This window comes from Phalacrocorax aristotelis, chromosome 5 (genome assembly GCF_949628215.1).
Source record: "Phalacrocorax aristotelis chromosome 5, bGulAri2.1, whole genome shotgun sequence".
NCBI lineage: Eukaryota > Metazoa > Chordata > Aves > Suliformes > Phalacrocoracidae > Phalacrocorax > Phalacrocorax aristotelis.
In genome coordinates, this window is record NC_134280.1 from 71,594,084 (window position 1) to 71,616,917 (window position 22,834).

The 22,834-nt window shown below is 57.9% G+C and overlaps 1 long non-coding RNA gene across 1 annotated transcript in view; it reads left to right on the forward strand.

Annotated features, from left to right (window-relative positions):
- Positions 1 to 22,834, forward strand: part of LOC142057008 (uncharacterized) — a 100,116-nt gene that overhangs the window by 75,108 nt on the left and 2,174 nt on the right. The window contains exons 18-21 of the long non-coding RNA XR_012660517.1: positions 3,976 to 4,537; positions 9,018 to 9,579; positions 13,995 to 14,556; positions 19,122 to 19,683. This is a non-coding gene — a long non-coding RNA (uncharacterized LOC142057008). The remainder of the gene's footprint in view (positions 1 to 3,975; positions 4,538 to 9,017; positions 9,580 to 13,994; positions 14,557 to 19,121; positions 19,684 to 22,834) is intronic.

The window sequence follows — 22,834 nt, forward strand, 5'->3', positions numbered from 1 at the left end:
TTTTGCCTTCTTGGCTCTTAATCTTGGCAGTCTTGGCTAGTTTTCTCAGTCCGCTCCACGAAAGCGCGTTTTGTCATCCTTTTCTGACAGAAGCACGTTGTCTGTTGTTCTGTTGACGTTAACGATCGCCTAGTGACTAAAATGCAGATCGACAGATACACTGATTCGTACGCTCCATGTTCCCGTAATGGAACACCGTCTCTGGTTGGTTGATGTCATCGCTTTGGTTACACCTGTTCCTGTTGTTCAGTTTCTTCTTTTTTGGCTTTGTTTGATTCTCTCTGTGATTCTGTTTTTCTCTGCCTTGCTTTTCCCAGCTCCCCGTCCCTCACTTTGAATGCCCGTTATCCTTCACCAGCTCACTCTCCCTTGGTTGCCATCCCCGTTTCTGAATTCCTCCTGCTTTGCCACGTAGCCCGTGACTTTTTTCTTAATCTCTCTCTGTCTGCCTCAACGCTCCCGCCGCGCTTTTTAATTCGTCTGCTCTGCTCTGTACCCTGCTACTGTTCTTGCCTTTCTGAGTTCTTCTCTGTCCAGCTCCCTTTCCCTATTCATGAATTCCTGTTCTTCCTGCACCCGCCGCTGTTCCCTGTGATCTCCGTCTCTCTCTGTCCAGCTCCCTGTCCCTAGGTTTTAATTCCTGCCTCTGCCCGCTGTAGCCCGTCTAGATTTTTCTCTCGGCCTCTCTCTCTGTCCGGCTCCCTCTCTCTGTGTTCTAATTCCACGTTCTCTGTCACGTAGACCCGTGCTATTTGTTTGTCCTCATCTCTCTCTGTCCAGCTCCTTGCTGCTATGTTTTATTTCTTCCCTCTCTGTCTGTCTTTGTAGCCCATTGCTGTTGTTGTGGTTTTGTTTTTTTTTTTCTTTCCCCCCCCCCCCACTTGTTTCTTCATTTGTCTCTGTCTGCCTCCCGGTGCCTGATCTTTAATTCCTCCTTCCCTGTTGGGCCGCTGTTCCTTTTTTCCATTCTACGTTGTGTTCTCTTTGGTCTCCTGTTCTTATTCATCGGTTCCCTCCTCGCCGCCCTGTGGCTTGTCCCCATTTTAGTGTTGCCTCCCTCTCCCTCTCTCTGGCTTCTTGCCCCTGTTTTTAAAATTCCTCCCTCTCTTCTCTCTTCCCTGTCGGCCGTGTGATCTTCAGCCTTTCTCCATCTCTTTCTGCCCAGCTCTCTGTGTCTATTCATTAATTCTTCCCTCTCTGCCCTGTAGCCTGTAGCTTTTGTCCTTTCTCCATCTTGCTGTCTCTGGCTTCCCCGTGACCCTCTCTTAGAATTGTTTCTCTCTTCTTTCTGTACGCATTGCGATTCCTTTTGCTCCCCATCTCCCTTTGTTTTGGGTGTTGTTTTGTTGTTGTTTTTCTGGCTCCCTGTCCCTAATTCTTAATTCTCTGCCTTCTCATGCTCTGTACCACGTAGCCCCGTGGTTTGTTTTGTGGTGTTCCCTCCCCGGCCCCTTCCCTCCGTCGTTGGCTGTCTCGGCTCCCTGTCCCCGTGGCTTCATTCTTCCCTTTCTGCCCTGTTCTTGTCGCTTATCTTGTCTTTCTCCATCGCGCTCGGTCCAGCTTCCTGCCCCTATTCTTCTTTCCTCCCTCGCTGTCGTGCTGCCTGCCCCAGGTTCTTTGTGCGTCTCCAGCCTGCTCCTCTTCCTCCTTTGTTGGTCTGTGTCCTGCTCTTCCCTCTTTCTGCTGCCTCTCTTCCCCTCTCTCTGCTGCTTTTATCTCCAGCTCCGTCAGGCTCCCTGTCCTTCTCTGGCCGTCCTGTTCCCTGCCTCGTGCCTTCTCGCTACACGCACACACGCCCCCCCGCCCCCGTCCAGCCGGATGCCGCTCTTCTCTTCTCTCTTCCTACTGTCCTGTGCCCTGCTCCTCACCTTTGGTGGCCTCCCCCTCTGCCCAGGAGCCAGGCGACGGACGGTCCGTTCCCTGCCAAACCAGGACAAGCGCGTGCCGTGGCTTAGCCCCAGCTGGCAACTCTGCACCAGGGAGCTGCTTGCTCGCTCCACCCTCAGTGGGCTGGGGGAGAGAGCTGGAAGGGTAAGAGTGAGAAAAATCATGGGTTGAGATCAAGACTGTTTAATAGGTAAAGCAAAAGCTGTGCGTGGAAGCAAAGCAAGGAATTAATTCACTCCTCCTTTTCGGCGGGCAGGTGTTGAGCCACCTCTGGGAAAGCAGGGCTCTGTCATGTGTAACGGTTACTTAGGGAGAGAAATGCCGTAGCCCCCCCCACCCGCGCCCCCCAAGGACTCCCCCTTCTTCCCCCAGCTGCGTGTGCTGAGCATGATGTCAAATGGTATGGAATATCCCTTTGGTCAGTTAGCTGGGAAAGCTTTCCCAGCTGTGTCCTCTCCCAGCCTACTTGCTGGTGAGGCACTGAGAGAACCAGAAGAGGCGCTGACTGTGGAAGCAGTGCTCAGCAAGAACCAAAACATCTCTACATTATTAACGGTGTTTTGAGCATAAATCCAAAACGTATCCCTTCCTAGCTACTGTGGAGAAAATGAGCACTATCCCAGCCAACACCAGCTCCGTGCGGCTGCGGCAACGGCGGCCGAGGTGGCCTTGGGGCAGGGGGGGAGCGTTGGGGACCCTGAGCCACGAATGGCTCCTGGGACTTGTAACGTGCGTGCCTGCACAAACACCTGCCCTCTCCTTTGCCCTCAGGGCTGCGTTTGCGCTGCCTTTGCGTGGGGCAAGGGGCTGTGATGGAGCCCAGGGGAGGAGGTGGTGCACTGTGGGGGTGAGGGGAGGGGGCCCCCCGTTGCTGCTGCGCCTCAGCTGTGGGCGGGGTCTGGATGGAGGGGCCCCAGGTGCTGGCAGTGGGGCTGACGGTGCCGGCTCCTCCCTGGAAAAGGGGTGGTGCCCGGCTCCGGGGGGCCAGTGTGAGCCGAGGGCGGAGCGGAGCGGAGCTGTGGCCGAGCGTCAGCGGGCTGCGACTGTAGCGAGGGAGGAGGTGAGCGGGGGCTTGGGTGGTGGACCGCTGCGTCCCGGGTAAAGCCCCGAGGAGGGCTGCGGCGGGGCAGCGCCGGGTCGGAGCGGGCGGTGGGGAGAGCGAGGCTGTGCTGAGGGCTCGGTGGGGCTTCCGGGTGCATCGGCGGGAGGGACGGTGCCCCGCAGGGTCCGAGAGCGGGGAGGGCGGGCTGGCGGCGTGCCGGGAGCTGTGGTGGTGTGCCTGGCGGCTGGCCGTGCGGCCGCGTTGTGCCGCAGAGCGTGCCGGGAGGTGTAGTCCTTGTGGGGCGCATTGGCTGGCGGGCGGCCGCGTTGTGCCGCAGAGCGTGCCGGGAGGTGTAGTCCTTGTGGGGCGCAGTGGCTGGCGGGCGGCCGCGTTGTGCCGCAGAGCGTGCCGGGAGGTGTAGTCCTTGCGGGGCGCAGTGGCTGGCGGGCGGCCGTGTTGTGGCGCAGAGCATGCCGGGAGGCGTAGTCCTGGCGCAGTGGCTGCCGGCCCTGTCACGTGGTTCGCCGGGGCGTGTCTGGAGGCGCGGTCTTCCGGTGCTCGGGTGCCGGGCGGCCGTGCCGCGTACGGGACGCGCGGTGTATTTTTGGGGTTGGATTCGTGTTGATTTCTGGGGGCTTCCAGGTGCGGCCGCTCCCCGAGAAGCGGTGAGTTCCCCGGGAGCTGACAGAAGGGAAGAGGGAAAGGAGGAGGACCTTTTCCCCCTGCCCAGGGCGCAGATGATGGCCGCCTCCCCGGCTCGCCGGAGCTCCCGCTCAGCCTCCCCTGGCCCCCCCTTGCCCCGTGCGCCTGCCCCCAGCCCCGGCCCCTCCCCTGAAGCGTGCTGCGTAGCCCTTGGCCGCCCCCAGGCCCTGTCGTGAAGGCAGCGAGCCGGCCCTCAAGCGCACTGGATTCCCCCTCGGCGCAGGGGCCCTTAGCAGTAGCGCGGGGAAGGGGCGCTGTGTCCAGAAGCCCCTGCGCAAGGAGAGGCTTTGGTCAGGGTCGATCGACGGTAACGACGGTCGCTGTTTCTTCTTTCCCTCTCCCAGAGACCGTGCTGAGGACGTGGTTGTCTGTCCTTCCCCCGGGGATGCCGTTGACTGCGGCCGTCTCAGGCTTGCGTGGCTTCTCTCTGCCCGGCTTTGCCATCCTCGCAGCGCCGGGGCAAAAAGGGACACACAGAGCCCTTCCCGGCTGTGGACAGGAGCTGCCTCGGCTGAAGCTGGAGACGCCAACGAAAGGTAAAGCAGAAGAAACTGAAGGCGCGCTCTGGCTGCCAGCTGCCTTCCTGCTGCAGGCAAGAGAGAGCCTGTCCCTGCAGGTGAGGGAGGAAGGATCCCCCTTCATAGTCCGCAGCGGGACAGGCCACCAACGTGCACCGCAGGGTCTGTACGCGTAACCCGGAGTTGGGTACGGGCGTGTAGGGCACGAGCGAGCTAGGCTACGTGCCTAGGAAGCCTCATCTCGTAAGAGCGGTAAGACACCCATGTATCCTCTTTAGCTGGAGGTCGGCCTAGAGTCTGGAGCTGCAGAAGAGGCAGGGAGGAGAGGAGGGGAAAGAAGCATCTGAACGGCTAAATTGTGCCAGCAGCGCTGAGAGCGAGAGTCGCGGTGAGTCCTGGGCCACTGGGGCCCCGTTGCCTCTCTTGTGCATCCTGGGGCCCTCCCTGTCTCTCCCCTGGCCCCCTCTCTTTCCTTACCTGCTGCAAAATTTTTTTTTATTTTTTTTTTTGCGCTCCCCGCACCTTCTTTCTCCATCTCGCTCTGAGTGGCTCCCTGCCTCCCCGTCTTTTCAGTCCTCCCTCTCTCTGTCCTGTAGCCTGTGGCTACTTTTTCTTTCTCCGCCTCTCTCTGCCTGGCTCTGGCTCCGTTTTTATTTTTTATTCCTCCTGCTCTGTCCTGTAGCCTGTCGGTATTGTGTCTTTCTCTGGCCCTCTTGGTCTGACTCCCTGCGTTACCGAAAAAGGCGGTAAAATCGGAAACAACTCCTCAACGCCAATTTAGTATTAAAGAGCAGGCGTTGTTTATTCACGGCGCCAGACGCACGGGGGATCGCTCCTCGTGGCGTGCGTACCTCACACACCTTTCCCGTTCAATTTGTAGATCAAAATTGTAGGTATTCGTACACATTCATTATGGTCCTGTCTACTGATCGGTACAAACTTGCTCGTTCCGTATGTAAATTACTGCGCAGGCTCGGTGGTGGTCCGTGAGTCGGTGGTCGCGATCTCCCCCTGCCAGAATTGCCTTTTGCCTTCTTGGCTCTTAATCTTGGCAGTCTTGGCTAGTTTTCTCAGTCCGCTCCACGAAAGCGCGTTTTGTCATCCTTTTCTGACAGAAGCACGTTGTCTGTTGTTCTGTTGACGTTAACGATCGCCTAGTGACTAAAATGCAGATCGACAGATACACTGATTCGTACGCTCCATGTTCCCGTAATGGAACACCGTCTCTGGTTGGTTGATGTCATCGCTTTGGTTACACCTGTTCCTGTTGTTCAGTTTCTTCTTTTTTGGCTTTGTTTGATTCTCTCTGTGATTCTGTTTTTCTCTGCCTTGCTTTTCCCAGCTCCCCGTCCCTCACTTTGAATGCCCGTTATCCTTCACCAGCTCACTCTCCCTTGGTTGCCATCCCCGTTTCTGAATTCCTCCTGCTTTGCCACGTAGCCCGTGACTTTTTTCTTAATCTCTCTCTGTCTGCCTCAACGCTCCCGCCGCGCTTTTTAATTCGTCTGCTCTGCTCTGTACCCTGCTACTGTTCTTGCCTTTCTGAGTTCTTCTCTGTCCAGCTCCCTTTCCCTATTCATGAATTCCTGTTCTTCCTGCACCCGCCGCTGTTCCCTGTGATCTCCGTCTCTCTCTGTCCAGCTCCCTGTCCCTAGGTTTTAATTCCTGCCTCTGCCCGCTGTAGCCCGTCTAGATTTTTCTCTCGGCCTCTCTCTCTGTCCGGCTCCCTCTCTCTGTGTTCTAATTCCACGTTCTCTGTCACGTAGACCCGTGCTATTTGTTTGTCCTCATCTCTCTCTGTCCAGCTCCTTGCTGCTATGTTTTATTTCTTCCCTCTCTGTCTGTCTTTGTAGCCCATTGCTGTTGTTGTGGTTTTGTTTTTTTTTTTCTTTCCCCCCCCCCCCACTTGTTTCTTCATTTGTCTCTGTCTGCCTCCCGGTGCCTGATCTTTAATTCCTCCTTCCCTGTTGGGCCGCTGTTCCTTTTTTCCATTCTACGTTGTGTTCTCTTTGGTCTCCTGTTCTTATTCATCGGTTCCCTCCTCGCCGCCCTGTGGCTTGTCCCCATTTTAGTGTTGCCTCCCTCTCCCTCTCTCTGGCTTCTTGCCCCTGTTTTTAAAATTCCTCCCTCTCTTCTCTCTTCCCTGTCGGCCGTGTGATCTTCAGCCTTTCTCCATCTCTTTCTGCCCAGCTCTCTGTGTCTATTCATTAATTCTTCCCTCTCTGCCCTGTAGCCTGTAGCTTTTGTCCTTTCTCCATCTTGCTGTCTCTGGCTTCCCCGTGACCCTCTTTTAGAATTGTTTCTCTCTTCTTTCTGTACGCATTGCGATTCCTTTTGCTCCCCATCTCCCTTTGTTTTGGGTGTTGTTTTGTTGTTGTTTTTCTGGCTCCCTGTCCCTAATTCTTAATTCTCTGCCTTCTCATGCTCTGTACCACGTAGCCCCGTGGTTTGTTTTGTGGTGTTCCCTCCCCGGCCCCTTCCCTCCGTCGTTGGCTGTCTCGGCTCCCTGTCCCCGTGGCTTCATTCTTCCCTTTCTGCCCTGTTCTTGTCGCTTATCTTGTCTTTCTCCATCGCGCTCGGTCCAGCTTCCTGCCCCTATTCTTCTTTCCTCCCTCGCTGTCGTGCTGCCTGCCCCAGGTTCTTTGTGCGTCTCCAGCCTGCTCCTCTTCCTCCTTCGTTGGTCTGTGTCCTGCTCTTCCCTCTTTCTGCTGCCTCTCTTCCCCTCTCTCTGCTGCTTTTATCTCCAGCTCCGTCAGGCTCCCTGTCCTTCTCTGGCCGTCCTGTTCCCTGCCTCGTGCCTTCTCGCTACACGCACACACGCCCCCCCGCCCCCGTCCAGCCGGATGCCGCTCTTCTCTTCTCTCTTCCTACTGTCCTGTGCCCTGCTCCTCACCTTTGGTGGCCTCCCCCTCTGCCCAGCAGCCAGGCGACGGACGGTCCGTTCCCTGCCAAACCAGGACAAGCGCGTGCCGTGGCTTAGCCCCAGCTGGCAACTCTGCACCAGGGAGCTGCTTTGCTCGCTCCACCCTCAGTGGGCTGGGGGAGAGAGCTGGAAGGGTAAGAGTGAGAAAAATCATGGGTTGAGATCAAGACTGTTTAATAGGTAAAGCAAAAGCTGTGCGTGGAAGCAAAGCAAGGAATTAATTCACTCCTCCTTTTCGGCGGGCAGGTGTTGAGCCACCTCTGGGAAAGCAGGGCTCTGTCATGTGTAACGGTTACTTAGGGAGAGAAATGCCGTAGCCCCCCCCCCCCGCGCCCCCCAAGGACTCCCCCTTCTTCCCCCAGCTGCGTGTGCTGAGCATGATGTCAAATGGTATGGAATATCCCTTTGGTCAGTTAGCTGGGAAAGCTTTCCCAGCTGTGTCCTCTCCCAGCCTACTTGCTGGTGGGGCACTGAGAGAACCAGAAGAGGCGCTGACTGTGGAAGCAGTGCTCAGCAAGAACCAAAACATCTCTACATTATTAACGGTGTTTTGAGCATAAATCCAAAACGTATCCCTTCCTAGCTACTGTGGAGAAAATGAGCACTATCCCAGCCAACACCAGCTCCGTGCGGCTGCGGCAACGGCGGCCGAGGTGGCCTTGGGGCAGGGGGGGAGCGTTGGGGACCCTGAGCCACGAATGGCTCCTGGGACTTGTTACGTGCGCGCCTGCACAAACACCTGCCCTCTCCTTTGCCCTCAGGGCTGCGTTTGCGCTGCCTTTGCGTGGGGCAAGGGGCTGTGATGGAGCCCAGGGGAGGAGGTGGTGCACTGTGGGGGTGAGGGGAGGGGGCCCCCCGTTGCTGCTGCGCCTCAGCTGTGGGCGGGGTCTGGATGGAGGGGCCCCAGGTGCGGGCAGTGGGGCTGACGGTGCCGGCTCCTCCCTGGAAAAGGGGTGGTGCCCGGCTCCGGGGGGCCAGTGTGAGCCGAGGGCGGAGCGGAGCGGAGCGGAGCTGTGGCCGAGCGTCAGCGGGCTGCGACTGTAGCGAGGGAGGAGGTGAGCGGGGGCTTGGGTGGTGGAGCGCTGCGTCCCGGGTAAAGCCCCGAGGAGGGCTGCGGCGGGGCAGCGCCGGGTCGGAGCGGGCGGTGGGGAGAGCGAGGCTGTGCTGAGGGCTCGGTGGGGCTTCCGGGTGCATCGGCGGGAGGGACGGTGCCCCGCAGGGTCCGAGAGCGGGGAGGGCGGGCTGGCGGCGTGCCGGGAGGTGTAGTCCTTGTGGGGCGCAGTGGCTGGCGGGCGGCCGTGTTGTGCCGCAGAGCGTGCCGGGAGGTGTAGTCCTTGTGGGGCGCAGTGGCTGGCGGGCGGCCGTGTTGTGCCGCAGAGCGTGCCGGGAGGCGTAGTCCTGGCGCAGTGGCTGCCGGCCCTGTCACGTGGTTCGCCGGGGCGTGTCTGGAGGCGCGGTCTTCCGGTGCTCGGGTGCCGGGCGGCCGTGCCGCGCGGTGTATTTTTGGGGTTGGATTCGTGTTGATTTCTGGGGGCTTCCAGGTGCGGCCGCTCCCCGAGAAGCGGTGAGTTCCCCGGGAGCTGACAGAAGGGAAGAGGGAAAGGAGGAGGACCTTTTCCCCCTGGCCAGGGCGCAGATGATGGCCGCCTCCCCGGCTCGCCGGAGCTCCCGCTCAGCCTCCCCTGGCCCCCCCTTGCCCCGTGCGCCTGCCCCCAGCCCCGGCCCCTCCCCTGAAGCGTGCTGCGTAGCCCTTGGCCGCCCCCAGGCCCTGTCGTGAAGGCAGCGAGCCGGCCCTCAAGCGCACTGGATTCCCCCTCGGCGCAGGGGCCCTTAGCAGTAGCGCGGGGAAGGGGCGCTGTGTCCAGAAGCCCCTGCGCAAGGAGAGGCTTTGGTCAGGGTCGATCGACGGTAACGACGGTCGCTGTTTCTTCTTTCCCTCTCCCAGAGACCGTGCTGAGGACGTGGTTGTCTGTCCTTCCCCCGGGGATGCCGTTGACTGCGGCCGTCTCAGGCTTGCGTGGCTTCTCTCTGCCCGGCTTTGCCATCCTCGCAGCGCCGGGGCAAAAAGGGACACACAGAGCCCTTCCCGGCTGTGGACAGGAGCTGCCTCGGCTGAAGCTGGAGACGCCAACGAAAGGTAAAGCAGAAGAAACTGAAGGCGCGCTCTGGCTGCCAGCTGCCTTCCTGCTGCAGGCAAGAGAGAGCCTGTCCCTGCAGGTGAGGGAGGAAGGATCCCCCTTCATAGTCCGCAGCGGGACAGGCCACCAACGTGCACCGCAGGGTCTGTACGCGTAACCCGGAGTTGGGTACGGGCGTGTAGGGCACGAGCGAGCTAGGCTACGTGCCTAGGAAGCCTCATCTCGTAAGAGCGGTAAGACACCCATGTATCCTCTTTAGCTGGAGGTCGGCCTAGAGTCTGGAGCTGCAGAAGAGGCAGGGAGGAGAGGAGGGGAAAGAAGCATCTGAACGGCTAAATTGTGCCAGCAGCGCTGAGAGCGAGAGTCGCGGTGAGTCCTGGGCCACTGGGGCCCCGTTGCCTCTCTTGTGCATCCTGGGGCCCTCCCTGTCTCTCCCCTGGCCCCCTCTCTTTCCTTACCTGCTGCAAAATTTTTTTTTATTTTTTTTTTTGCGCTCCCCGCACCTTCTTTCTCCATCTCGCTCTGAGTGGCTCCCTGCCTCCCCGTCTTTTCAGTCCTCCCTCTCTCTGTCCTGTAGCCTGTGGCTACTTTTTCTTTCTCCGCCTCTCTCTGCCTGGCTCTGGCTCCGTTTTTATTTTTTATTCCTCCTGCTCTGTCCTGTAGCCTGTCGGTATTGTGTCTTTCTCTGGCCCTCTTGGTCTGACTCCCTGCGTTACCGAAAAAGGCGGTAAAATCGGAAACAACTCCTCAACGCCAATTTAGTATTAAAGAGCAGGCGTTGTTTATTCACGGCGCCAGACGCACGGGGGATCGCTCCTCGTGGCGTGCGTACCTCACACACCTTTCCCGTTCAATTTGTAGATCAAAATTGTAGGTATTCGTACACATTCATTATGGTCCTGTCTACTGATCGGTACAAACTTGCTCGTTCCGTATGTAAATTACTGCGCAGGCTCGGTGGTGGTCCGTGAGTCGGTGGTCGCGATCTCCCCCTGCCAGAATTGCCTTTTGCCTTCTTGGCTCTTAATCTTGGCAGTCTTGGCTAGTTTTCTCAGTCCGCTCCACGAAAGCGCGTTTTGTCATCCTTTTCTGACAGAAGCACGTTGTCTGTTGTTCTGTTGACGTTAACGATCGCCTAGTGACTAAAATGCAGATCGACAGATACACTGATTCGTACGCTCCATGTTCCCGTAATGGAACACCGTCTCTGGTTGGTTGATGTCATCGCTTTGGTTACACCTGTTCCTGTTGTTCAGTTTCTTCTTTTTTGGCTTTGTTTGATTCTCTCTGTGATTCTGTTTTTCTCTGCCTTGCTTTTCCCAGCTCCCCGTCCCTCACTTTGAATGCCCGTTATCCTTCACCAGCTCACTCTCCCTTGGTTGCCATCCCCGTTTCTGAATTCCTCCTGCTTTGCCACGTAGCCCGTGACTTTTTTCTTAATCTCTCTCTGTCTGCCTCAACGCTCCCGCCGCGCTTTTTAATTCGTCTGCTCTGCTCTGTACCCTGCTACTGTTCTTGCCTTTCTGAGTTCTTCTCTGTCCAGCTCCCTTTCCCTATTCATGAATTCCTGTTCTTCCTGCACCCGCCGCTGTTCCCTGTGATCTCCGTCTCTCTCTGTCCAGCTCCCTGTCCCTAGGTTTTAATTCCTGCCTCTGCCCGCTGTAGCCCGTCTAGATTTTTCTCTCGGCCTCTCTCTCTGTCCGGCTCCCTCTCTCTGTGTTCTAATTCCACGTTCTCTGTCACGTAGACCCGTGCTATTTGTTTGTCCTCATCTCTCTCTGTCCAGCTCCTTGCTGCTATGTTTTATTTCTTCCCTCTCTGTCTGTCTTTGTAGCCCATTGCTGTTGTTGTGGTTTTGTTTTTTTTTTTCTTTCCCCCCCCCCCCACTTGTTTCTTCATTTGTCTCTGTCTGCCTCCCGGTGCCTGATCTTTAATTCCTCCTTCCCTGTTGGGCCGCTGTTCCTTTTTTCCATTCTACGTTGTGTTCTCTTTGGTCTCCTGTTCTTATTCATCGGTTCCCTCCTCGCCGCCCTGTGGCTTGTCCCCATTTTAGTGTTGCCTCCCTCTCCCTCTCTCTGGCTTCTTGCCCCTGTTTTTAAAATTCCTCCCTCTCTTCTCTCTTCCCTGTCGGCCGTGTGATCTTCAGCCTTTCTCCATCTCTTTCTGCCCAGCTCTCTGTGTCTATTCATTAATTCTTCCCTCTCTGCCCTGTAGCCTGTAGCTTTTGTCCTTTCTCCATCTTGCTGTCTCTGGCTTCCCCGTGACCCTCTTTTAGAATTGTTTCTCTCTTCTTTCTGTACGCATTGCGATTCCTTTTGCTCCCCATCTCCCTTTGTTTTGGGTGTTGTTTTGTTGTTGTTTTTCTGGCTCCCTGTCCCTAATTCTTAATTCTCTGCCTTCTCATGCTCTGTACCACGTAGCCCCGTGGTTTGTTTTGTGGTGTTCCCTCCCCGGCCCCTTCCCTCCGTCGTTGGCTGTCTCGGCTCCCTGTCCCCGTGGCTTCATTCTTCCCTTTCTGCCCTGTTCTTGTCGCTTATCTTGTCTTTCTCCATCGCGCTCGGTCCAGCTTCCTGCCCCTATTCTTCTTTCCTCCCTCGCTGTCGTGCTGCCTGCCCCAGGTTCTTTGTGCGTCTCCAGCCTGCTCCTCTTCCTCCTTCGTTGGTCTGTGTCCTGCTCTTCCCTCTTTCTGCTGCCTCTCTTCCCCTCTCTCTGCTGCTTTTATCTCCAGCTCCGTCAGGCTCCCTGTCCTTCTCTGGCCGTCCTGTTCCCTGCCTCGTGCCTTCTCGCTACACGCACACACGCCCCCCCGCCCCCGTCCAGCCGGATGCCGCTCTTCTCTTCTCTCTTCCTACTGTCCTGTGCCCTGCTCCTCACCTTTGGTGGCCTCCCCCTCTGCCCAGCAGCCAGGCGACGGACGGTCCGTTCCCTGCCAAACCAGGACAAGCGCGTGCCGTGGCTTAGCCCCAGCTGGCAACTCTGCACCAGGGAGCTGCTTTGCTCGCTCCACCCTCAGTGGGCTGGGGGAGAGAGCTGGAAGGGTAAGAGTGAGAAAAATCATGGGTTGAGATCAAGACTGTTTAATAGGTAAAGCAAAAGCTGTGCGTGGAAGCAAAGCAAGGAATTAATTCACTCCTCCTTTTCGGCGGGCAGGTGTTGAGCCACCTCTGGGAAAGCAGGGCTCTGTCATGTGTAACGGTTACTTAGGGAGAGAAATGCCGTAGCCCCCCCCCCCCGCGCCCCCCAAGGACTCCCCCTTCTTCCCCCAGCTGCGTGTGCTGAGCATGATGTCAAATGGTATGGAATATCCCTTTGGTCAGTTAGCTGGGAAAGCTTTCCCAGCTGTGTCCTCTCCCAGCCTACTTGCTGGTGGGGCACTGAGAGAACCAGAAGAGGCGCTGACTGTGGAAGCAGTGCTCAGCAAGAACCAAAACATCTCTACATTATTAACGGTGTTTTGAGCATAAATCCAAAACGTATCCCTTCCTAGCTACTGTGGAGAAAATGAGCACTATCCCAGCCAACACCAGCTCCGTGCGGCTGCGGCAACGGCGGCCGAGGTGGCCTTGGGGCAGGGGGGGAGCGTTGGGGACCCTGAGCCACGAATGGCTCCTGGGACTTGTTACGTGCGCGCCTGCACAAACACCTGCCCTCTCCTTTGCCCTCAGGGCTGCGTTTGCGCTGCCTTTGCGTGGGGCAAGGGGCTGTGATGGAGCCCAGGGGAGGAGGTGGTGCACTGTGGGGGTGAGGGGAGGGGGCCCCCCGTTGCTGCTGCGCCTCAGCTGTGGGCGGGGTCTGGATGGAGGGGCCCCAGGTGCGGGCAGTGGGGCTGACGGTGCCGGCTCCTCCCTGGAAAAGGGGTGGTGCCCGGCTCCGGGGGGCCAGTGTGAGCCGAGGGCGGAGCGGAGCGGAGCGGAGCTGTGGCCGAGCGTCAGCGGGCTGCGACTGTAGCGAGGGAGGAGGTGAGCGGGGGCTTGGGTGGTGGAGCGCTGCGTCCCGGGTAAAGCCCCGAGGAGGGCTGCGGCGGGGCAGCGCCGGGTCGGAGCGGGCGGTGGGGAGAGCGAGGCTGTGCTGAGGGCTCGGTGGGGCTTCCGGGTGCATCGGCGGGAGGGACGGTGCCCCGCAGGGTCCGAGAGCGGGGAGGGCGGGCTGGCGGCGTGCCGGGAGGTGTAGTCCTTGTGGGGCGCAGTGGCTGGCGGGCGGCCGTGTTGTGCCGCAGAGCGTGCCGGGAGGCGTAGTCCTGGCGCAGTGGCTGCCGGCCCTGTCACGTGGTTCGCCGGGGCGTGTCTGGAGGCGCGGTCTTCCGGTGCTCGGGTGCCGGGCGGCCGTGCCGCGCGGTGTATTTTTGGGGTTGGATTCGTGTTGATTTCTGGGGGCTTCCAGGTGCGGCCGCTCCCCGAGAAGCGGTGAGTTCCCCGGGAGCTGACAGAAGGGAAGAGGGAAAGGAGGAGGACCTTTTCCCCCTGGCCAGGGCGCAGATGATGGCCGCCTCCCCGGCTCGCCGGAGCTCCCGCTCAGCCTCCCCTGGCCCCCCCTTGCCCCGTGCGCCTGCCCCCAGCCCCGGCCCCTCCCCTGAAGCGTGCTGCGTAGCCCTTGGCCGCCCCCAGGCCCTGTCGTGAAGGCAGCGAGCCGGCCCTCAAGCGCACTGGATTCCCCCTCGGCGCAGGGGCCCTTAGCAGTAGCGCGGGGAAGGGGCGCTGTGTCCAGAAGCCCCTGCGCAAGGAGAGGCTTTGGTCAGGGTCGATCGACGGTAACGACGGTCGCTGTTTCTTCTTTCCCTCTCCCAGAGACCGTGCTGAGGACGTGGTTGTCTGTCCTTCCCCCGGGGATGCCGTTGACTGCGGCCGTCTCAGGCTTGCGTGGCTTCTCTCTGCCCGGCTTTGCCATCCTCGCAGCGCCGGGGCAAAAAGGGACACACAGAGCCCTTCCCGGCTGTGGACAGGAGCTGCCTCGGCTGAAGCTGGAGACGCCAACGAAAGGTAAAGCAGAAGAAACTGAAGGCGCGCTCTGGCTGCCAGCTGCCTTCCTGCTGCAGGCAAGAGAGAGCCTGTCCCTGCAGGTGAGGGAGGAAGGATCCCCCTTCATAGTCCGCAGCGGGACAGGCCACCAACGTGCACCGCAGGGTCTGTACGCGTAACCCGGAGTTGGGTACGGGCGTGTAGGGCACGAGCGAGCTAGGCTACGTGCCTAGGAAGCCTCATCTCGTAAGAGCGGTAAGACACCCATGTATCCTCTTTAGCTGGAGGTCGGCCTAGAGTCTGGAGCTGCAGAAGAGGCAGGGAGGAGAGGAGGGGAAAGAAGCATCTGAACGGCTAAATTGTGCCAGCAGCGCTGAGAGCGAGAGTCGCGGTGAGTCCTGGGCCACTGGGGCCCCGTTGCCTCTCTTGTGCATCCTGGGGCCCTCCCTGTCTCTCCCCTGGCCCCCTCTCTTTCCTTACCTGCTGCAAAATTTTTTTTTATTTTTTTTTTTGCGCTCCCCGCACCTTCTTTCTCCATCTCGCTCTGAGTGGCTCCCTGCCTCCCCGTCTTTTCAGTCCTCCCTCTCTCTGTCCTGTAGCCTGTGGCTACTTTTTCTTTCTCCGCCTCTCTCTGCCTGGCTCTGGCTCCGTTTTTATTTTTTATTCCTCCTGCTCTGTCCTGTAGCCTGTCGGTATTGTGTCTTTCTCTGGCCCTCTTGGTCTGACTCCCTGCGTTACCGAAAAAGGCGGTAAAATCGGAAACAACTCCTCAACGCCAATTTAGTATTAAAGAGCAGGCGTTGTTTATTCACGGCGCCAGACGCACGGGGGATCGCTCCTCGTGGCGTGCGTACCTCACACACCTTTCCCGTTCAATTTGTAGATCAAAATTGTAGGTATTCGTACACATTCATTATGGTCCTGTCTACTGATCGGTACAAACTTGCTCGTTCCGTATGTAAATTACTGCGCAGGCTCGGTGGTGGTCCGTGAGTCGGTGGTCGCGATCTCCCCCTGCCAGAATTGCCTTTTGCCTTCTTGGCTCTTAATCTTGGCAGTCTTGGCTAGTTTTCTCAGTCCGCTCCACGAAAGCGCGTTTTGTCATCCTTTTCTGACAGAAGCACGTTGTCTGTTGTTCTGTTGACGTTAACGATCGCCTAGTGACTAAAATGCAGATCGACAGATACACTGATTCGTACGCTCCATGTTCCCGTAATGGAACACCGTCTCTGGTTGGTTGATGTCATCGCTTTGGTTACACCTGTTCCTGTTGTTCAGTTTCTTCTTTTTTGGCTTTGTTTGATTCTCTCTGTGATTCTGTTTTTCTCTGCCTTGCTTTTCCCAGCTCCCCGTCCCTCACTTTGAATGCCCGTTATCCTTCACCAGCTCACTCTCCCTTGGTTGCCATCCCCGTTTCTGAATTCCTCCTGCTTTGCCACGTAGCCCGTGACTTTTTTCTTAATCTCTCTCTGTCTGCCTCAACGCTCCCGCCGCGCTTTTTAATTCGTCTGCTCTGCTCTGTACCCTGCTACTGTTCTTGCCTTTCTGAGTTCTTCTCTGTCCAGCTCCCTTTCCCTATTCATGAATTCCTGTTCTTCCTGCACCCGCCGCTGTTCCCTGTGATCTCCGTCTCTCTCTGTCCAGCTCCCTGTCCCTAGGTTTTAATTCCTGCCTCTGCCCGCTGTAGCCCGTCTAGATTTTTCTCTCGGCCTCTCTCTCTGTCCGGCTCCCTCTCTCTGTGTTCTAATTCCACGTTCTCTGTCACGTAGACCCGTGCTATTTGTTTGTCCTCATCTCTCTCTGTCCAGCTCCTTGCTGCTATGTTTTATTTCTTCCCTCTCTGTCTGTCTTTGTAGCCCATTGCTGTTGTTGTGGTTTTGTTTTTTTTTTTCTTTCCCCCCCCCCCCACTTGTTTCTTCATTTGTCTCTGTCTGCCTCCCGGTGCCTGATCTTTAATTCCTCCTTCCCTGTTGGGCCGCTGTTCCTTTTTTCCATTCTACGTTGTGTTCTCTTTGGTCTCCTGTTCTTATTCATCGGTTCCCTCCTCGCCGCCCTGTGGCTTGTCCCCATTTTAGTGTTGCCTCCCTCTCCCTCTCTCTGGCTTCTTGCCCCTGTTTTTAAAATTCCTCCCTCTCTTCTCTCTTCCCTGTCGGCCGTGTGATCTTCAGCCTTTCTCCATCTCTTTCTGCCCAGCTCTCTGTGTCTATTCATTAATTCTTCCCTCTCTGCCCTGTAGCCTGTAGCTTTTGTCCTTTCTCCATCTTGCTGTCTCTGGCTTCCCCGTGACCCTCTTTTAGAATTGTTTCTCTCTTCTTTCTGTACGCATTGCGATTCCTTTTGCTCCCCATCTCCCTTTGTTTTGGGTGTTGTTTTGTTGTTGTTTTTCTGGCTCCCTGTCCCTAATTCTTAATTCTCTGCCTTCTCATGCTCTGTACCACGTAGCCCCGTGGTTTGTTTTGTGGTGTTCCCTCCCCGGCCCCTTCCCTCCGTCGTTGGCTGTCTCGGCTCCCTGTCCCCGTGGCTTCATTCTTCCCTTTCTGCCCTGTTCTTGTCGCTTATCTTGTCTTTCTCCATCGCGCTCGGTCCAGCTTCCTGCCCCTATTCTTCTTTCCTCCCTCGCTGTCGTGCTGCCTGCCCCAGGTTCTTTGTGCGTCTCCAGCCTGCTCCTCTTCCTCCTTTGTTGGTCTGTGTCCTGCTCTTCCCTCTTTCTGCTGCCTCTCTTCCCCTCTCTCTGCTGCTTTTATCTCCAGCTCCGTCAGGCTCCCTGTCCTTCTCTGGCCGTCCTGTTCCCTGCCTCGTGCCTTCTCGCTACACGCACACACGCCCCCCCGCCCCCGTCCAGCCGGATGCCGCTCTTCTCTTCTCTCTTCCTACTGTCCTGTGCCCTGCTCCTCACCTTTGGTGGCCTCCCCCTCTGCCCAGCAGCCCGTCGCTCCAGGAGCCAGGCGACGGACGGTCCGTTCCCTGCCAAACCAGGACAAGCGCGTGCCGTGGCTTAGCCCCAGCTGGCAACTCTGCACCAGGGAGCTGCTTTGCTCGCTCCACCCTCAGTGGGCTGGGGGAGAGAGCTGGAAGGGTAAGAGTGAGAAAAATCATGGGTTGAGATCAAGACTGTTTAATAGGTAAAGCAAAAGCTGTGCGTGGAAGCAAAGCAAGGAATTAATTCACTCCTCCTTTTCGGCGGGCAGGTGTTGAGCCACCTCTGGGAAAGCAGGGCTCTGTCATGTGTAACGGTTACGTAGGGAGAGAAATGCCGTAGCCCCCCCCCCCCCCGCGCCCCCCAAGGACTCCCCCTTCTTCCCCCAGCTGCGTGTGCTGAGCATGATGTCAAATGGTATGGAATATCCCTTTGGTCAGTTAGCTGGGAAAGCTTTCCCAGCTGTGTCCTCTCCCAGCCTACTTGCTGGTGGGGCACTGAGAGAACCAGAAGAGGCGCTGACTGTGGAAGCAGTGCTCAGCAAGAACCAAAACATCTCTACATTATTAACGGTGTTTTGAGCATAAATCCAAAACGTATCCCTTCCTAGCTACTGTGGAGAAAATGAGCACTATCCCAGCCAACACCAGCTCCGTGCGGCTGCGGCAACGGCGGCCGAGGTGGCCTTGGGGCAGGGGGGGAGCGTTGGGGACCCTGAGCCACGAATGGCTCCTGGGACTTGTTACGTGCGCGCCTGCACAAACACCTGCCCTCTCCTTTGCCCTCAGGGCTGCGTTTGCGCTCCCTTTGCGTGGGGCAAGGGGCTGTGATGGAGCCCAGGGGAGGAGGTGGTGCACTGTGGGGGTGAGGGGAGGGGGCCCCCCGTTGCTGCTGCGCCTCAGCTGTGGGCGGGGTCTGGATGGAGGGGCCCCAGGTGCGGGCAGTGGGGCTGACGGTGCCGGCTCCTCCCTGGAAAAGGGGTGGTGCCCGGCTCCGGGGCGCCAGTGTGAGCCGAGGGCGGAGCGGAGCGGAGCTGTGGCCGAGCGTCAGCGGGCTGCGACTGTAGCGAGGGAGGAGGTGAGCGGGGGCTGGGTGGTGGACCGCTGCGTCCCGGGTAAAGCCCCGAGGAGGGCTGCGGCGGGGCAGCGCCGGGTCGGAGCGGGCGGTGGGGAGAGCGAGGCTGTGCTGAGGGCTCGGTGGGGCTTCCGGGTGCATCGGCGGGAGGGACGGTGCCCCGCAGGGTCCGAGAGCGGGGAGGGCGGGCTGGCGGCGTGCCGGGAGCTGTGGTGGCGTGCCTGCCGGCTGGCCGTGCGGCCGCGTTGTGCCGCAGAGCGTGCCGGGAGGTGTAGTCCTTGTGGGGCGCAGTGGCTGGCGGGCGGCCGCGTTGTGCCGCAGAGCGTGCCGGGAGGTGTAGTCCTTGCGGGGCGCAGTGGCTGGCGGGCGGCCGTGTTGTGGCGCAGAGCGTGCCGGGAGGCGTAGTCCTGGCGCAGTGGCTGCCGGCCCTGTCACGTGGTTCGCCGGGGCGTGTCTGGAGGCGCGGTCTTCCGGTGCTCGGGTGCCGGGCGGCCGTGCCGCGTACGGGACGCGCGGTGTATTTTTGGGGTTGGATTCGTGTTGATTTCTGGGGGCTTCCAGGTGCGGCCGCTCCCCGAGAAGCGGTGAGTTCCCCGGGAGCTGACAGAAGGGAAGAGGGAAAGGAGGAGGACCTTTTCCCCCTGCCCAGGGCGCAGATGATGGCCGCCTCCCCGGCTCGCCGGAGCTCCCGCTCAGCCTCCCCTGGCCCCCCCTTGCCCCGTGCGCCTGCCCCCAGCCCCGGCCCCTCCCCTGAAGCGTGCTGCGTAGCCCTTGGCCGCCCCCAGGCCCTGTCGTGAAGGCAGCGAGCCGGCCCTCAAGCGCACTGGATTCCCCCTCGGCGCAGGGGCCCTTAGCAGTAGCGCGGGGAAGGGGCGCTGTGTCCAGAAGCCCCTGCGCAAGGAGAGGCTTTGGTCAGGGTCGATCGACGGTAACGACGGTCGCTGTTTCTTCTTTCCCTCTCCCAGAGACCGTGCTGAGGACGTGGTTGTCTGTCCTTCCCCCGGGGATGCCGTTGACTGCGGCCGTCTCAGGCTTGCGTGGCTTCTCTCTGCCCGGCTTTGCCATCCTCGCAGCGCCGGGGCAAAAAGGGACACACAGAGCCCTTCCCGGCTGTGGACAGGAGCTGCCTCGGCTGAAGCTGGAGACGCCAACGAAAGGTAAAGCAGAAGAAACTGAAGGCGCGCTCTGGCTGCCAGCTGCCTTCCTGCTGCAGGCAAGAGAGAGCCTGTCCCTGCAGGTGAGGGAGGAAGGATCCCCCTTCATAGTCCGCAGCGGGACAGGCCACCAACGTGCACCGCAGGGTCTGTACGCGTAACCCGGAGTTGGGTACGGGCGTGTAGGGCACGAGCGAGCTAGGCTACGTGCCTAGGAAGCCTCATCTCGTAAGAGCGGTAAGACACCCATGTATCCTCTTTAGCTGGAGGTCGGCCTAGAGTCTGGAGCTGCAGAAGAGGCAGGGAGGAGAGGAGGGGAAAGAAGCATCTGAACGGCTAAATTGTGCCAGCAGCGCTGAGAGCGAGAGTCGCGGTGAGTCCTGGGCCACTGGGGCCCCGTTGCCTCTCTTGTGCATCCTGGGGCCCTCCCTGTCTCTCCCCTGGCCCCCTCTCTTTCCTTACCTGCTGCAAAATTTTTTTTTATTTTTTTTTTTGCGCTCCCCGCACCTTCTTTCTCCATCTCGCTCTGAGTGGCTCCCTGCCTCCCCGTCTTTTCAGTCCTCCCTCTCTCTGTCCTGTAGCCTGTGGCTACTTTTTCTTTCTCCGCCTCTCTCTGCCTGGCTCTGGCTCCGTTTTTATTTTTTATTCCTCCTGCTCTGTCCTGTAGCCTGTCGGTATTGTGTCTTTCTCTGGCCCTCTTGGTCTGACTCCCTGCGTTACCGAAAAAGGCGGTAAAATCGGAAACAACTCCTCAACGCCAATTTAGTATTAAAGAGCAGGCGTTGTTTATTCACGGCGCCAGACGCACGGGGGATCGCTCCTCGTGGCGTGCGTACCTCACACACCTTTCCCGTTCAATTTGTAGATCAAAATTGTAGGTATTCGTACACATTCATTATGGTCCTGTCTACTGATCGGTACAAACTTGCTCGTTCCGTATGTAAATTACTGCGCAGGCTCGGTGGTGGTCCGTGAGTCGGTGGTCGCGATCTCCCCCTGCCAGAATTGCCTTTTGCCTTCTTGGCTCTTAATCTTGGCAGTCTTGGCTAGTTTTCTCAGTCCGCTCCACGAAAGCGCGTTTTGTCATCCTTTTCTGACAGAAGCACGTTGTCTGTTGTTCTGTTGACGTTAACGATCGCCTAGTGACTAAAATGCAGATCGACAGATACACTGATTCGTACGCTCCATGTTCCCGTAATGGAACACCGTCTCTGGTTGGTTGATGTCATCGCTTTGGTTACACCTGTTCCTGTTGTTCAGTTTCTTCTTTTTTGGCTTTGTTTGATTCTCTCTGTGATTCTGTTTTTCTCTGCCTTGCTTTTCCCAGCTCCCCGTCCCTCACTTTGAATGCCCGTTATCCTTCACCAGCTCACTCTCCCTTGGTTGCCATCCCCGTTTCTGAATTCCTCCTGCTTTGCCACGTAGCCCGTGACTTTTTTCTTAATCTCTCTCTGTCTGCCTCAACGCTCCCGCCGCGCTTTTTAATTCGTCTGCTCTGCTCTGTACCCTGCTACTGTTCTTGCCTTTCTGAGTTCTTCTCTGTCCAGCTCCCTTTCCCTATTCATGAATTCCTGTTCTTCCTGCACCCGCCGCTGTTCCCTGTGATCTCCGTCTCTCTCTGTCCAGCTCCCTGTCCCTAGGTTTTAATTCCTGCCTCTGCCCGCTGTAGCCCGTCTAGATTTTTCTCTCGGCCTCTCTCTCTGTCCGGCTCCCTCTCTCTGTGTTCTAATTCCACGTTCTCTGTCACGTAGACCCGTGCTATTTGTTTGTCCTCATCTCTCTCTGTCCAGCTCCTTGCTGCTATGTTTTATTTCTTCCCTCTCTGTCTGTCTTTGTAGCCCATTGCTGTTGTTGTGGTTTTGTTTTTTTTTTTCTTTCCCCCCCCCCCCACTTGTTTCTTCATTTGTCTCTGTCTGCCTCCCGGTGCCTGATCTTTAATTCCTCCTTCCCTGTTGGGCCGCTGTTCCTTTTTTCCATTCTACGTTGTGTTCTCTTTGGTCTCCTGTTCTTATTCATCGGTTCCCTCCTCGCCGCCCTGTGGCTTGTCCCCATTTTAGTGTTGCCTCCCTCTCCCTCTCTCTGGCTTCTTGCCCCTGTTTTTAAAATTCCTCCCTCTCTTCTCTCTTCCCTGTCGGCCGTGTGATCTTCAGCCTTTCTCCATCTCTTTCTGCCCAGCTCTCTGTGTCTATTCATTAATTCTTCCCTCTCTGCCCTGTAGCCTGTAGCTTTTGTCCTTTCTCCATCTTGCTGTCTCTGGCTTCCCCGTGACCCTCTTTTAGAATTGTTTCTCTCTTCTTTCTGTACGCATTGCGATTCCTTTTGCTCCCCATCTCCCTTTGTTTTGGGTGTTGTTTTGTTGTTGTTTTTCTGGCTCCCTGTCCCTAATTCTTAATTCTCTGCCTTCTCATGCTCTGTACCACGTAGCCCCGTGGTTTGTTTTGTGGTGTTCCCTCCCCGGCCCCTTCCCTCCGTCGTTGGCTGTCTCGGCTCCCTGTCCCCGTGGCTTCATTCTTCCCTTTCTGCCCTGTTCTTGTCGCTTATCTTGTCTTTCTCCATCGCGCTCGGTCCAGCTTCCTGCCCCTATTCTTCTTTCCTCCCTCGCTGTCGTGCTGCCTGCCCCAGGTTCTTTGTGCGTCTCCAGCCTGCTCCTCTTCCTCCTTTGTTGGTCTGTGTCCTGCTCTTCCCTCTTTCTGCTGCCTCTCTTCCCCTCTCTCTGCTGCTTTTATCTCCAGCTCCGTCAGGCTCCCTGTCCTTCTCTGGCCGTCCTGTTCCCTGCCTCGTGCCTTCTCGCTACACGCACACACGCCCCCCCGCCCCCGTCCAGCCGGATGCCGCTCTTCTCTTCTCTCCTCCTACTGTCCTGTGCCCTGCTCCTCACCTTTGGTGGCCTCCCCCTCTGCCCAGCAGCCCGTCGCTCCAGGAGCCAGGCGACGGACGGTCCGTTCCCTGCCAAACCAGGACAAGCGCGTGCCGTGGCTTAGCCCCAGCTGGCAACTCTGCACCAGGGAGCTGCTTTGCTCGCTCCACCCTCAGTGGGCTGGGGGAGAGAGCTGGAAGGGTAAGAGTGAGAAAAATCATGGGTTGAGATCAAGACTGTTTAATAGGTAAAGCAAAAGCTGTGCGTGGAAGCAAAGCAAGGAATTAATTCACTCCTCCTTTTCGGCGGGCAGGTGTTGAGCCACCTCTGGGAAAGCAGGGCTCTGTCATGTGTAACGGTTACGTAGGGAGAGAAATGCCGTAGCCCCCCCCCCCCCGCGCCCCCCAAGGACTCCCCCTTCTTCCCCCAGCTGCGTGTGCTGAGCATGATGTCAAATGGTATGGAATATCCCTTTGGTCAGTTAGCTGGGAAAGCTTTCCCAGCTGTGTCCTCTCCCAGCCTACTTGCTGGTGAGGCACTGAGAGAACCAGAAGAGGCGCTGACTGTGGAAGCAGTGCTCAGCAAGAACCAAAACATCTCTACATTATTAACGGTGTTTTGAGCATAAATCCAAAACGTATCCCTTCCTAGCTACTGTGGAGAAAAT